Source organism: Phocoena sinus, chromosome 11 (assembly GCF_008692025.1).
Source record: "Phocoena sinus isolate mPhoSin1 chromosome 11, mPhoSin1.pri, whole genome shotgun sequence".
Classification (NCBI taxonomy): domain Eukaryota; kingdom Metazoa; phylum Chordata; class Mammalia; order Artiodactyla; family Phocoenidae; genus Phocoena; species Phocoena sinus.
In genome coordinates, this window is record NC_045773.1 from 18,427,895 (window position 1) to 18,441,522 (window position 13,628).

A 13,628-nucleotide genomic window follows, 5' to 3' on the forward strand; every position below is an offset into this window, starting at 1 on the left:
CCCTTCCCCCTCCCCATGTCCTCAAGTCCATTCTTTACATCTGTGTCTTTATTCGTGTCCTGCCCCTAGGTTCATCAGAACCATTTTTTTCTTGGATTCCATATATATGTGTTACCATACGGTATTTGTTTTTCTCTTTCCGACTTACTGCACTCTGTATTACAGGCTCCAGGTCCATCCACCTCACTACAAATAACTCAATTTCGTTTCTTTTTATGGCTGAGTAATATTCCATTGTATATATGTGCCACGTCTTCTTTATCCATTTGTCTGTCGATGGACACTCAGGTTGCTTCCATGACATGTACCACAGTATTCATTGAAGCCTTGGTGTCTTCATCTGCATAATACGGGATATGGGTTCTACCCTCTGGCTTGAGACACTGTGCATACGGTCTGATCAAAATAAACTTTCAGTAAATGGAAGCTATTAATATTGTAGTTCACAGTACCAGTAAACGATAGAGTTTCATCTCGGGTAGATATTGCCCATTCTGGAAACAAATTCACCCCTTGGATTGCCAATGACATCAGCACAGTCCAACAGTAGAAACACAAGATATTTTCCTAATGTAGCATATTTCATTGTAAAAGATGTATTTTGGCTCTTCAAGTGACCAGCCTTGTTATTAAAATTATAAGGTTGGTGATGCAAACCACATGATTAATCTCTTCCCCTGAAAAGGTTCAAATAATATAATCCGTTCATGAAGATGTTTGAAATGATACCATTTTATCATCCAAGTTAGCTTCGCATGAGTTCCTTGGAGAAACCCTAAGAAAACAGATCCTTTTATTCATGCCAGAGAGACCAGCAGAAAACATTAGAAACGTCTCTAAATGTCCCACAAAGCTCCGTTGTGAATGGGAAGTGGTATGGGCGGTAAATAAGCATTATCCAAATCTTATAAAAACTATAAAGGTAACTGGCAGAAATACTGACCTGGTCATTCACTCATAAATAAATATACAACCGTCTTAAACATCCCGGCATATCCCGTTTGGTTGATTCACGGCCATTCACCAGAGACAAGGATTCCTGCCATGGAAGATTTAACACCCTGGGCTATATGTCACTGTCTTGTTAACAGTCCTGTAGGTGGGATGAGCTCTGGTTAACTGCCCTTGCTGACACCTGTGTTTAGTTAACAGATTGGCTAATGATGCCTGGACCTGTGTGAAAATGACCCCCCTCTCTTTATGCTTTGCTCATCCTCTGGAGAAAACGTCCTTGCCACAGGGAAGTCAATGCCCAGCAAGCAATACAGAGAAAGTGCAGAAATTGTGCTTTGGAAAGAGCCCTTCAGACCTGGATTCCATGACTAATTGCATGGTTTCATCCAGATTTTCTTAGCACTTATGAATGGGTTCTTGTGAGCACTTGGCAGCTCAGCGATACATCGTGGTTTCCTCCTTACTGTGTCTCCCTGGCTTCCTGTTCACCCTCCATGGCTCAGCCACTCTGGAGGGCAAATGTTTATGGTTTGATAAAGAGGTTCCTACTTGCATGATGTTTTTGATTGGTTGGTGGTGTCTGCTGGGGTACTCTGTGGGGAAAGATTGTGCTGACTTGTCTGGGATCAGTGGGGAAGAGTGCTGTGATTGATTTGTGACGTCTGCCACAGGTGTAGGACTAGACAGTAGAGGGGCACGTGCTATCTATTTGCAACCTGGCCATGCATTTTAGATATGCCAGGAGGATATGGTATGGTCTGCTAGCCAGCCTCTGATTTCCTCCTGTTGCGCTAGTGCAGGGTAGAGATCGGGGTGGTTGGGGGATTGGGTGTTATACAGGGGCTCTTTTAAGTGTTAACTGGGGCTGCTAACCCCTAAGATACTAGGTAGCTCCAGCTACCAGGTCTACAGTGGCTTCTACTCTGGTCTCAAGCTTGTTTTCCTAGCTTCTTTCCATTGCAAATGTCATACAGTGGCCAGTGAGGAGCAGTAAGATAGGGAGGTCAATTTTGAGGATTTAAAGGGAGTAGTGACTTTGAAGAACCCAAAACGTGTGGTTCCAGATATTGAAGAGGGATCGGGGGGAAGGGCGACTGTGACGACAGGCATTTTACTCACTATTTCATTCACCCTTCTTAAGGACTCTATGAGATAGGTTTCCTCAGTCCCCATCTTCCAGGTGTAAAAGCAGGATCTCAGAGAAGTTGAGTTATATCCCTAGGTCACACAGCTGGTAGTCCGTGCTGGAGCTGGCAGTCAAACCTAGCTCTATGTGATCTCTAGGTTTGGGCTCTCTCCTTTCCACGTCACTCACTACGTTAACCTCTGGGATTCCAGTTTCTAGGGAAAGGTGGCCAAGGACATCCAAGTCCCCAAAGCTGAAGAAATCGGTAGCAGATGCTAATTTCTTCCTCTGCCAAAGCTCTTCATCTTGCCTGGTCCTGCCCAGGTCCTGGTACACCCTGTCCCTCTCAACACAAGAACGTCCCTTTGCTGCATACTGGACAGAGTGATTTCCAGGGTATAGTCCCAAGGCCGTGTTATGCAAAAGACACCATTTTGAACTCTGATAAATAGCTATTCAATTCAGTCCACCAAACTGGGGAAGAATCACTCCAAGAATATCTGTTCCCTGCTGAGCTGATCTGAGTACGACTGACTGTCTTGCTTCATGGAAACAAGGCTGAGGAAAGGGAGGAATTGCCGAGAAAGGAGAGGATTCTCCTTCTAAAGAGGCCTCAGGGATTAAACTAGTCACCTGTGCGGTATCCTGTCGGATGAGTGATAGAATTTCATCTTCTTGTCAGTGGAGCCAGCAGAACGTGATGTGCTAGATATATGCCTGCTGTTCCCCTGCAGAGAGAAAGAGAGAATAGAAGATTCCTGCTTCGTACCCTTAGGAGACTAGGGAGGGCAGGGCCAGCCCTCTGAGTCTCTTTCCTTTCTTCTGGGAGTTGTGACACAGTTTAACTGCTGTTGCTAAATTCTCTGACAACGGCCTTCTGACTGTGGTTTGCTCGTTGTGGAGCTGGGAGAAGAGCGCAACACGCTTCCTACCCCATACCTTTGTGTTAGTTAAGAAAGGCTCACTCCTGCAACAAATACCCCTCAACCTCATGGTGTAACGAACCAAAGGCTTATTTCTCGCTGAGGCCATAGTCCAGTGCTGGTGGAGCTGGCCAGTGGGTTGAGTCTGCTCTACTCAGTCATTCAGGGAGCCAGGCCCCCTCCACCCTTGGGTTTTTCATCCCCTAGGGTCTTGGAAGGTCACATAGGAAGTCTACTAGGGCCCAGGCCAGGAAGGGGTGTCCATCACTGCTGCCTACATTCCATGGACCAGATCTGTCATATGATCCTGTCTCTCTGCAGGGGACACTGGGAAATATGGTGTAGCTGTGTCCCCAGGTAGAAAAGGAGGTGGTATTTGCTGAACTCGTGGCATTGCTGTCTCAATCTCCATCTCAAATGGCCAATTCCCCATGTCAAGAGAACAAACAGGGATTCCCTGGTGGTCCAATGGTTAGGACTCCATGCTTCCAGTGCAGGAGGCATGGATTCGATCCCTGGTCAGGGAAAAAACTAGGATCCTATATGCCACACAGCACGGCCAAAAAATAAAGAACAAACAAATCAACAACAAAAGGGTTGGCACCAGCCCAGACATATTTGCTTATTTATTCTTGAATAGGGGAATTTTCCAACTCTAGAATCTAGATCATTGCTTCTCCAAATGAGGTACACAGTGTCCTGAAGGAGTGTGGTGGGTGTGAAAGGGCATGTGTCCTCACCGGTCAGCATGGGGCATCATATCAGTGCGGCAGTTTTCCCTGAAGTTTTAAGGGAATTAAAAATGTTGAATTTTTACTTCCTTTAAGGGTTTAGACACAAGCATACCTAAGGGAAATCACGAGATTTCTGATCTTCCTCAAGTTAGGAGTCTTACATGTTTAAGGCTCCTTTTGTGGACCTTAGGGATATTCTTCCTCTTTTCTTTACATTTAGGGGAAGTTGAGGAAACTGCTCCTGAAACATTTGACTCAAGATGCTTCTTTACCTCCTTTTCTCAGTTCTAAGTTTCACAGGCTTCCACACTGGAAGGGGAAGACGAGTTGGGAGTTTGCCTATGATCTCATTACACTAGAATATTTTCTGAATCAACCGTGAGTCAGACACACTGCTACAGGCTTGCATGTGTCCTGGTTATCTATTGCTGAATAGCAAACTGTGCTAAAATTCAGTGGCTCAAACAACCATTTGATCATCTTACGATTTTGTGGGCCACGGATTTAGGCAGGGCTCAGCCGGGCCAGTCTTACGCTCTACATGGCTTCGAGGTGGCTTGACTCAAATCTCTGGCACTTGGGCCAGACAGCTAGAAGACTGGGTTCCAGCTGGAGCCCTTTACCCCTTATGGGCAGCTCAGTGGTCCAAGAACAAGTGTTCTAGGAGGGCTGGGCAGAAGCTGCAAGGCTCCTTATGACCTAGCTTCGGAAGTCCTGAAACTTCTGCCACATTCTATTGATCATGAAAACCAGCTGATCGAAGGTGAAGGGAATTAGACTCCACTTGCAATGGGCAAATTCACCAAGAGTGCGCAGCCATCTTTCATGGACCATTGTGTGGATTATCTTATTTCATCTTCCTAGCATCACTAGGAGGTAGACATTACTTCTAGTCCCGTTTTACAGTTGAATCAATTTTATTTACTTGGTCACTGATTCATAGTACCTAATAATCCACATACTCTCTAAATAGAGTTAGGGCTTTCAGAGGCGTAATCTAAGTGACTACTGAGTAGGAGGGCCCCTTTGTAAAAAGTTCCTTGGCCTAAGTAACTTAGAACTTGAAATGGTGGCCCTAATATTTATGATAGCTAGCTTTTCGAATACTTAAATATGCCCCTAACCTTCGATTCCTGTAACTGTTGTGTCTTTTTGTTTGGTAGATTATATTATTATTCAAAACATTGGCCCATCCTCTCCGTGGGAGGATTTTACTTTCCACCGTATTGCTTCAGTCTTGGCCGTGTGACAAGTTGGGGCTGTGTAGCATGACTTCTAAGCAGAAGCTTTCACAGTCATTATGTAGTTCTGCCAGGGTCTCTTTTCCTCTGCCACGAGGTTGGCAGTGTCCCCAAATGCAGGCTGCCTGCCTGCATCACAGAATAAAGATCCCACAAAGCCAAGCCACAGCCAGCCCACGATGGACATGTGAGTCTAGGAAGCCATAAACTCTAATTGTTGCAATCCACTGCGATTTGGGGGTTGTTTGTTACTGCATCATCATTTAGCCTAAGCTCACTGTTACTATTAGTTTTCCCATTTTATAGAGGTTGAAATAAGTTGAGGAGAGTTAAATAACTTATCCAAGGTCTAGGACTTAACCCTAGGCTGTTTGATTCCAGAGGCTTGATCTTAATCTTCTATATAAGTGGTGAAAAAAAGGACTCAGACTGGAGAAGCCACAGGCTTGAGTTGCATGTTTGGTTGTTGTCTTACTTTGGGCTGCTACAACAAAAATAGCATAGACGGGGTGGCTTAAACACTAAACATTCGGGCTTCCCTGGTGGTACAGTGGTTAAGAATCCGCCTGCCAATGCAGGGGACACGGGTTCGAGCCCTGGTCCAGGAAGATCCCACATGCTGCAGAGCAACTAGGCCCGTGCGCCACAACTACTGACCCTGCGCTCTAGAGTCCGTGAGCCACAACTACTGAGCCCATGTGCCACAACTACTGAAGACCGCGCGCCTAGAGCCGGTGCTCCGCAACAAGAGAAGCCACTGCAATGAGAAGCCCATGCACCGCAACGAAGAGTAGCCGCCACTCGACGCAACTAGAGAAAGCCTGCGCACAGCAACGAAGACCCAAAGCGGCCAAAAATAAATAATTTTTTTTTTCTTTTTAAATCACCTCAAAAATAAATAAATAAACATTTATTTCTCATGGTTTTGGAGGCTGGGAAGTCCAGGATTAAGATGCTAGTAGTCTGATGTCTGGTAAGGGCCCACTTCCTGGCTTATAGACAACTGCATTCTTGCTTGTCCTCACGTGGATGTGAGGTAAAGATAGAGACAGAGGTAGAAAAGAGAGAGAGAAAGAGAGAGAGAGATTAAAGCAAGTTCTGTCAAGTCTCTTCCTTTAAGGGCACCAACCTCATTATGAGGGTTCCACCCTCATGATTTGATTACCTCCCAGAGGTCCAGCCTCCAAAAGCCATCACCTTGGGAATTCAGGCTTCACCATATGAATTTGGGGGTGACACAAACATGCATACCATAACAGCTCCCTAATGTGCAGCTTGTCTGATCTTTAGCTCAGTGACAGCAGCTCATGTGCCAAAGGTACCTCTGACTTTCAGGAGAGAGTCACTGACACATCTCCTGGCTGGGGATGTAGCTGAGTAGTTCGTTTTATCACAAGGGAGCAAAACCGTATAAATATTTTTTGAGCATCCTGTAGTATTTCATTATACTTACAAGGTAGACATCACTTGGGATGAGTTAGCCTTTCCTGGCCTGACATGCTTCTCTGCTCCTTTTTTCTAAACAACAAGAAAAAGAAGGAAAGCAAAATAGAGGCGTGGCTGGTGTGTGAATTGCAAGGTGTTAAGGGACTGTCTGCAGCTTCCTTTTTTCTCGGAATTGTGCACACAAACGCCCACTACTTCTTAGTCTCTGGCTTTGCTGGGTAACAGTGGCATGAAAAGAAGAGAGGAAGTCACAGTGTGGTTAAGATAGGGAACTTCACCAGAAATTGGAGGAGTGTCCTGGCTGGTCACCTAAGTGCTGGATTTCTGGAACCCATGCTGTTCTCAGAAGCATTTCTTCTCTGTCTTGGAGTATTTCCTTTTGCCTACTACTCCTATGCTGTATATGATTTCAAATGATTTTGGCTGCAAGTAATATAAACCAAACTAAAAGAGGCTTTATCAGCAAGGAATATTCTATTTTTATTCATTTTTACTTGAGACGTGATTGACACATAACACTGTGTTAGTTTTAGGTGTATAACGTAATGATTTGATATATGTGTATATTGTGAAATGACTACCGGAGTAAGTTTAGTTATAGTCCATCACCACAGATAGTTATAATTTTTTTTCTTATGATGAGAACTCTTAAGGTCTACTCTCTTAGCATCTTTCAAAAATATAATACAGTATTATTAACTGGATTGACAAGGAATGTTTATTGTCGGGAAGTAGGACAGTTGCAGAGTGGCTTAATTTAGTGGCTCCACGACAACATTAAAGATGCAGGTTCTTACCATCTTTTTGCTCTGTCATCCTGAGATTGTTGACTTACCTTCTTACGTTGGTTCCCTCGGGGCTCTGTAGTTCCCTGTGCAGAAAGCAGCAACTGTAGTTCCCTGTGCAGAAAGCAGCAACTTCTCCCACATGGACTTGGAGCAGTTCCTAAAATGGAAATTTGCATGCAGGGAGGTGACGGATGATTGCTCTCAGGAACAGGACCTGATGGGGAGTGACAGACAGGACTGGCCAGCAAGAGGAATTGAGCTGAGATGCAGTCGCACAGAGGCCTCAGGTGACCGCACAGGGCACCCTGGAGCTGGTTGGATCCTCAGTTTCCCAAGTTGAGACAAGAGGCTGGACCTATGTGCTTCTACATGGACCAGTCACTGGATTTGGGCTTAACCTTGGCCACAGACCTCTTGGAAGGTGCAGGAGTGAGAGCTTCTGTCCTAAAGGGGGGTCTGGGTGGTGCACCCGGCATCCACCACACGTCTCTTTTCCTGAGCAAAGACGTGTTTCCCACATGCCTCTTCACATCCCCCTGGCCGGCACTGCATCTCATATCCATTTCTAAACCGTTTATTGGTGACGGCAGTGGAGATACCAGGATTGCCTTTGACTGAAAAAGAGCCACACTCTGGGGATAGCTTGGGTTTCTCCTGAAGGATGAAGCTGCTCTGAAGGAGGTATATAAAATCAGGTATGTTAGCAAGGAAGGTGGAGAGTAGGGTGGCCATTCAGTGGGAACAGAGTCTGGCCCGTGCAATCCTGAATATTTATCTGTCTGATTGATCAGTGCTGAACACAGTGGAGGGAATCCCAGATACAATGTGTCAGAAATGTCTGTATCTCTCAGTGCTTAGGGGAGGAACATGCAAGGAGGGGAAAAAGGGCTACTTCCCACAGGAAGCCCCAAGCTGTGACTGCATTGCTGATGCAGGAGGATAGGTTTCTCTTCTCTATACAGTTGACCTCGAGCAGTGTGAGGGTGAGGAGTGCCAGTCCTCTGCAAAGTGGAAAGTCCGCCTGTCATTTTTCCTAGGCCCTCCCTATTGGTGTTTCCTCCCTATCCGTATCCGTGGTTCTGCATCTTGGAGGGCCTCGTAATGCTGTAGTATTTACAATTGAAAAGAATCTGCATATAAGTAGACCTGTGCAGTTCAAATCTGTGTTGTTCAAGGGTCAACTGTATAAGCTGTATTTAAAATGGTGATCCTGGAGGTTGGCTGAAGGCTCCATTGTCCTGGCTCCCAAGGAGTCCAGATGGACCTTAAAGCATCAGTAAAGTCTCTGCCGTGGGCAGACGTGCTTTACTTCCTGTATGTCACCCTCCATCTTAGTTCGAGGTCCCCCGGCACAGACTCTGAGACCAAGATGCAAATGCCAGCCATTTGTGTGGGCAGCACAGGTGGGGAAGGGGGCATGTGACACAGGAAAGGACGGCAGCAGGGTTGTTGGGTAAAGTGCAGCACCCCGATAAAATGTGAATTGCAGATAACCAACGAGTAATTTTAAAAATATAAGCATGTCCTGTGCTATATTTTTTAGATAATTTTTTTTTTAGCGTATGTCCCAAATATTGCCTGGGGACATACTTATACTAAAAAATAAATCAGTTTTATCTGAAATTCAGATTTAACGGGGGGGGGGGTCCTCTAATTTTTATTTGTTGAAGCTGACAACCTGAGATGGCAGCCAATAAAGGATGCATGGTCAAGTCAGCAGCTACTGGGGTGACGGGCGCTTTATCCACTGGGGACACATGGCCCAGAGTCACTGAACCCGGGAGGCAAAGGAGCTGGGGTATTTGTATATCTGCTCCAATAGTCTTTGGTTGAGAGCTGGGTGGGGTTGGGTGCTGGTCCTGAGGTGGTGATTTCCTGACTTTGGTGACCTTTCATGAGCACAGACAGAGCAGCATCCCTGTATGGCTTCTGAGAAAGGCCTCAGGCAAAGAGATGCAGGTCCTGATAGCGTCAAGTCAGCTGATGACCATAAAGTGATAAGGCCCGAGTGATATGAGCAGGGCACGGTCAGTGCCCTAGGACCTCAGTTATGAAACGGATGTCGTAGTACTGGAAGTTACTAGAAGTCGGTAGATCTGGGTTAGAATTTTGGTTCTATCAGTAAATGTATGACCTTGGACACATCGCTTAACTTCTTGGCCCCTTCTCTTCATCACTTAAATGGAGCTACTGATACCTACTTCATAGGGTTATTGTGAGGGTTAAAAACACGAAAAAGTATATACAATGCCTGGTGCCTAGTAAGTGTCCAGAAAATATCTGGTCATGAGGATGTTAAAATATATAGGCTTTGAGATCAGACCTGAGTTTGAGTCCTAACTCTGCTAGCTACCAGCCTGTGGCCTTGGATAAGTCACATTATCTCTCTGCCTTTTCATCTGGAAAAGGCAGGGACTTCCCTGGTGGTCCAGTGGTTAAGACTCTGTGCTTCCACTGCAGGGGGCACGGGTTTGATCCCTGGTTGGGGAAGTTTCACGTGCTGCATAGGACAGCCAAAAAAAAAAAAAAAAAGAAGAAGAAAAGAAAGAAAGAAAAGGCATCCACCTCCTAAAACTCTTTTGAGGTATGTTAAGGTATGAGGTATGTTAATGGGGTATGAGGTATGTTAATGGGGTATGAGGTATGTTAATGGGGTATGAGGTATGTTAATGAGGTATGAGGTATGTTAAGGTATGAGGTATGTTAATGGAGTCTGAGGTATGTATGTGCACGCCTGGCACAGAGCAGGCATTCGGGTCTAGGAAGGTTTGTGCTGTTATTCCTTAGTAGGGCGTGAGGAGGGTATGAGTTCCTCACGAAATGTTCCAGGCCAAACCTGGCATGTAACTCTGCCCAAGTCTCTTCAAACCCTTGATGGCATCATACACGGGCACAGGGCTGGGACTTCTGGGGAGGATGGATCTGGGTAGGCATCAGGAATTGCCATCCTTCTGGGCACAGATCCCTCCCTCTTGAAACTGGGTGGGGCCACGTGACTTGCTTTGGCCAATAAAATGTGACAGGTGGGTGGGTGGCACTTCTAGGGGGACCGATGCCACGCTGCAAATGCCTAGGTGACTACTTACCGTTGAGTAGTTGCATCAGAGACTGTCAGGCCCTCAAAACCCACAATATTTACTATCTGTCCCTTTACAGGAAGAGTTTGCTAACCCTTACACGAGCCTATCCTGACATGAGACACACCTGCTGCTGTATTTCAACCTGGGGTATGTGTGGGACCTGAGATTCTGCGTTTCTAATAAGCTCCCAAGGGATATCGATGTTGCCGGTCCATGGACCATCCTTTGAGCAGCAAGGCTCTAGGACAGGGTTTCTCAACCTCAGCACTGTGCATATTTGGGCCCCGATTATTCTGGGTTGTGGGGAACTGTCCTGTGCATTATGGGACGTTTAACGTCATCCCTGGCCTACATTCACCAGATGCCAATAGTTCCCCCTAAGATGTGACATCCAAAAATGTCTCCAGACATCCCCTGGGAGACAAGTCACCCCTAGCTGAGAATCACTGCTCTGGGGTGTCTGGGGTGTGGCCAGCAGGCTCACAGCTCCCCGGGGTCTTGATAACCACCTCTTGGGCAATAGGGTTTGGTCTGTCTCCTGCCTGTCTGGGCCGAAGAATGATGGAAATGGTGCAGAAGATGGAGAACTCATTTCAGACAGGATAAGTCAGGTACTAGGGAAATGCAGATTATGCCAGGCAGGAAGAGAGAGAAGTTATTACACTTTTCTGCTCTGCTTAAGAGTCAAGTCGATTTTTAAAAAATGTTTCTCTGAAAAAGCTGGATAAGACAGGTGGAAAAATTTGACTGGTGAGAAAGTTTAGAGTCTGGAAAAACAAGTGGAATCTGTGGGCTTCTTCACTAATGGCTCAAAGCCTTGCTAGGTGTATCAACTGGCCGGACATTTGAAGTTTGGTCACTCTGGCCTCTTCTGCCCATCCCCTCTCTGACCTTCCATGCAGAGCAGGACTGACTGTTATCTTTATGAAACCCCGTTTTAGGGGAAAGAAAGGGAAAACCACCATCCCGCCCTTTGCTGCGGGTCCCAGGGGAATGCTGACTTAAATCTGCTGCAAAAGCAAACCTCAGATTGGATGAATCAGAGGTGGGTGGCCGTGCTGCCTTCGTTCTCGGAGGGAAACAACCCAAGTGAGAGTGCTTTGAAATCAGGGGGAAAGAATCCTCCATACATGTCTCAATTTTCACCATTTGCATCTGACCACAAGAAGAAACCCCTGACAATCTGTTTTCTTTTAATGTTTTTTTTTGCAGGCCCTTTAACATGTAATATGGTTTATTATTCTCTTTATTTTTCTGGATTGTCTAAAATTACTAAAGCCCTAAGAGATTGTTATTTTGAAACTTCAAACAGCGCAGAAATGGGTCAAGTTAGGAGGGAAGGATGAACCCTCCAATCCTACTTTTGGGGATGAGCCACGTGACTGTTTTGGTGCCATCCCCACCGGGTCTTTCTATATATTTAACGCACACGTGGATTGTTTACACGTGAGAGTATAATAGTGTGTGTGGGATGATTGTGCTTTATTTGTTTGCATTGACTATCTGGGCCAGGATGGGGGTGAGTTGAGTGAGACAGCTAGGGTGCAAAATTTAAGGAGGCGCTCACCCCTAGGTGCACGCTGGTGCAGGACCAGCACGTGTACAACCCCGGGGGTGAGCGCCTCCTTATATTTTGCACCCCAGGCATCTCACTCTTAAACATTACTCTCAGGGCCCTGCAGGTGGGCCCTAGGCTGGCCTCACCCTAGTCTCCCTGCTTGTTATATCTTAGATACCTTTCTGTTATAGGTCAAACAGACTCTGCCTCATGTTTTTTTTCATAGTACAGTTTACGTTTTAAAGGGAACCAGTTCTTCAATTTCATTTCTAACTACCCAGGGAGTGTACAACAGGAAAAGAACTATTTGTGTATAACTTGCCTCCACTACCTTCTAGAAACTTCTTTTTTTTTTAAAGTAACTTTTTTTTAAAATAGGCTTTTAAAAAAAATTATTGTTCATTTTTACTTTTGGCTGTGTCAGCACACGGGATGTTTGTTGGGGCACGCGGGCACCCCCCGGCATGTGGGATCTTAGTTCCCTGACCAGGGATCAAACCTGTGGCCTCTGTGGTGGAAGCCCTGAACCTTTTATTTTAAAGATTTATTTATTATTTATTAAAAAAATGTTTTTTGGCTGTGTCGGATCTTAGTTGCGGCACACGGACTCTTGGTTGAGGCCTGTGGGCTCTTCATTGCAGCGTGCGGGCTTCTCCCTCTAGTTGTGGCATGCAGGCTCCAGGGTGTGTGGGCTCCAGGGCGCACGGGCTCTGTAGTTTGCAGCACGCAGTCTTTCTCATTGAGGTGCGCGAGCGCCGTAGTTGTGGTGCGCAGGCTTAGTTGCCTCACTGCATGTGGGATCTTAGTTCCCTGACCAGGGATAGAACCCACGTCACCTGCATTGTAAGGCAGATTCTTTACCACTGGACTGCCAGGGAGGTCCCGAAACTCCCTTCCTTATAGGCATTGACCTAAAGCAAATAGAGGGCCAGATATTTCTCCAGCAAAGATGGGTTTCTTTGGTATCAGCAGAGACTTGCAATTCGGGGTCTGCAACCATGGTGAACCACGTGTAAGTCCCTCCTCAGCCCCTTGTTGAGCTGCCCTGTTAATGAGTTGAGAGGATAATGGTGAGCAGCTGAGAGAGGCCAAGTAGATTTACATCAGAAAAGCCTCTAAGGTGCTTGGGAGAAAGGGGTGGAAGAGGTGAAAGAAAGGGGCATAAGAGAGGGTCTTGAGGAAGAGGCAGGAAAAGGGGATTTGGGGGGAGCAGCTGCCTCTGTGAGTGAGAATTTGGGGAAAGAAATGTCTACAGAGGAAAGTTAGCACGTGTGACGTAGTGTGACTCAGTCTTTACTATCCCTTCATGTCCTCTTGGAAGACCCTTACATTATTCCTCCAGGTTTTCTGCAGTTGAGTTTGTGCTGTTTGGGGTGCGTCATGGCCTAGAACCCAGCCCCAAGGCCAATTGGACATAATTGGGTTACATGTTCTTGGTGAATTTGATGTGGGATCACTGGAGCCCAGAAAAGTTACTTCTTTTTCTTTTTCTTTTTTTTTCTTTTTTGCGGTACGCGGGCCTCTCACTGTTGTGGCCTCTCCCGTCGCGGAGCACAGGCTCCGGACGCGCAGGCTCAGCGGCCATGGCTCACGGGCCCAGCTGCTCCGCGGCACGTGGGATCTTCCCGGACCGGGGCACGAACCCATGTCCCCTGCATCGGCAGGCGGACTCTCAACCACTGAGCCACCAGGGAAGCCCAAGTTACTTATTTTTCAAAAACTCTGCTCTCCTACTAAAGGTAGAGGGTACTAGGCCTCTTTGAGAAGTTTTGGGAAGC

General features: G+C 46.3%; 1 long non-coding RNA gene across 1 annotated transcript; it reads right to left on the minus strand.

Moving 5' to 3' along the window:
• Positions 1-384: 384 nt before the first annotated feature.
• Positions 385-7,401, minus strand: LOC116761980. The gene is made up of 3 exons (XR_004352188.1): positions 7,260-7,401; positions 2,714-2,808; positions 385-775 (listed from the first exon to the last, which is right to left on the minus strand). It is a non-coding gene; the product is annotated as an uncharacterized LOC116761980 (long non-coding RNA).
• Between the last annotated feature and the right edge of the window lie 6,227 nt (positions 7,402-13,628).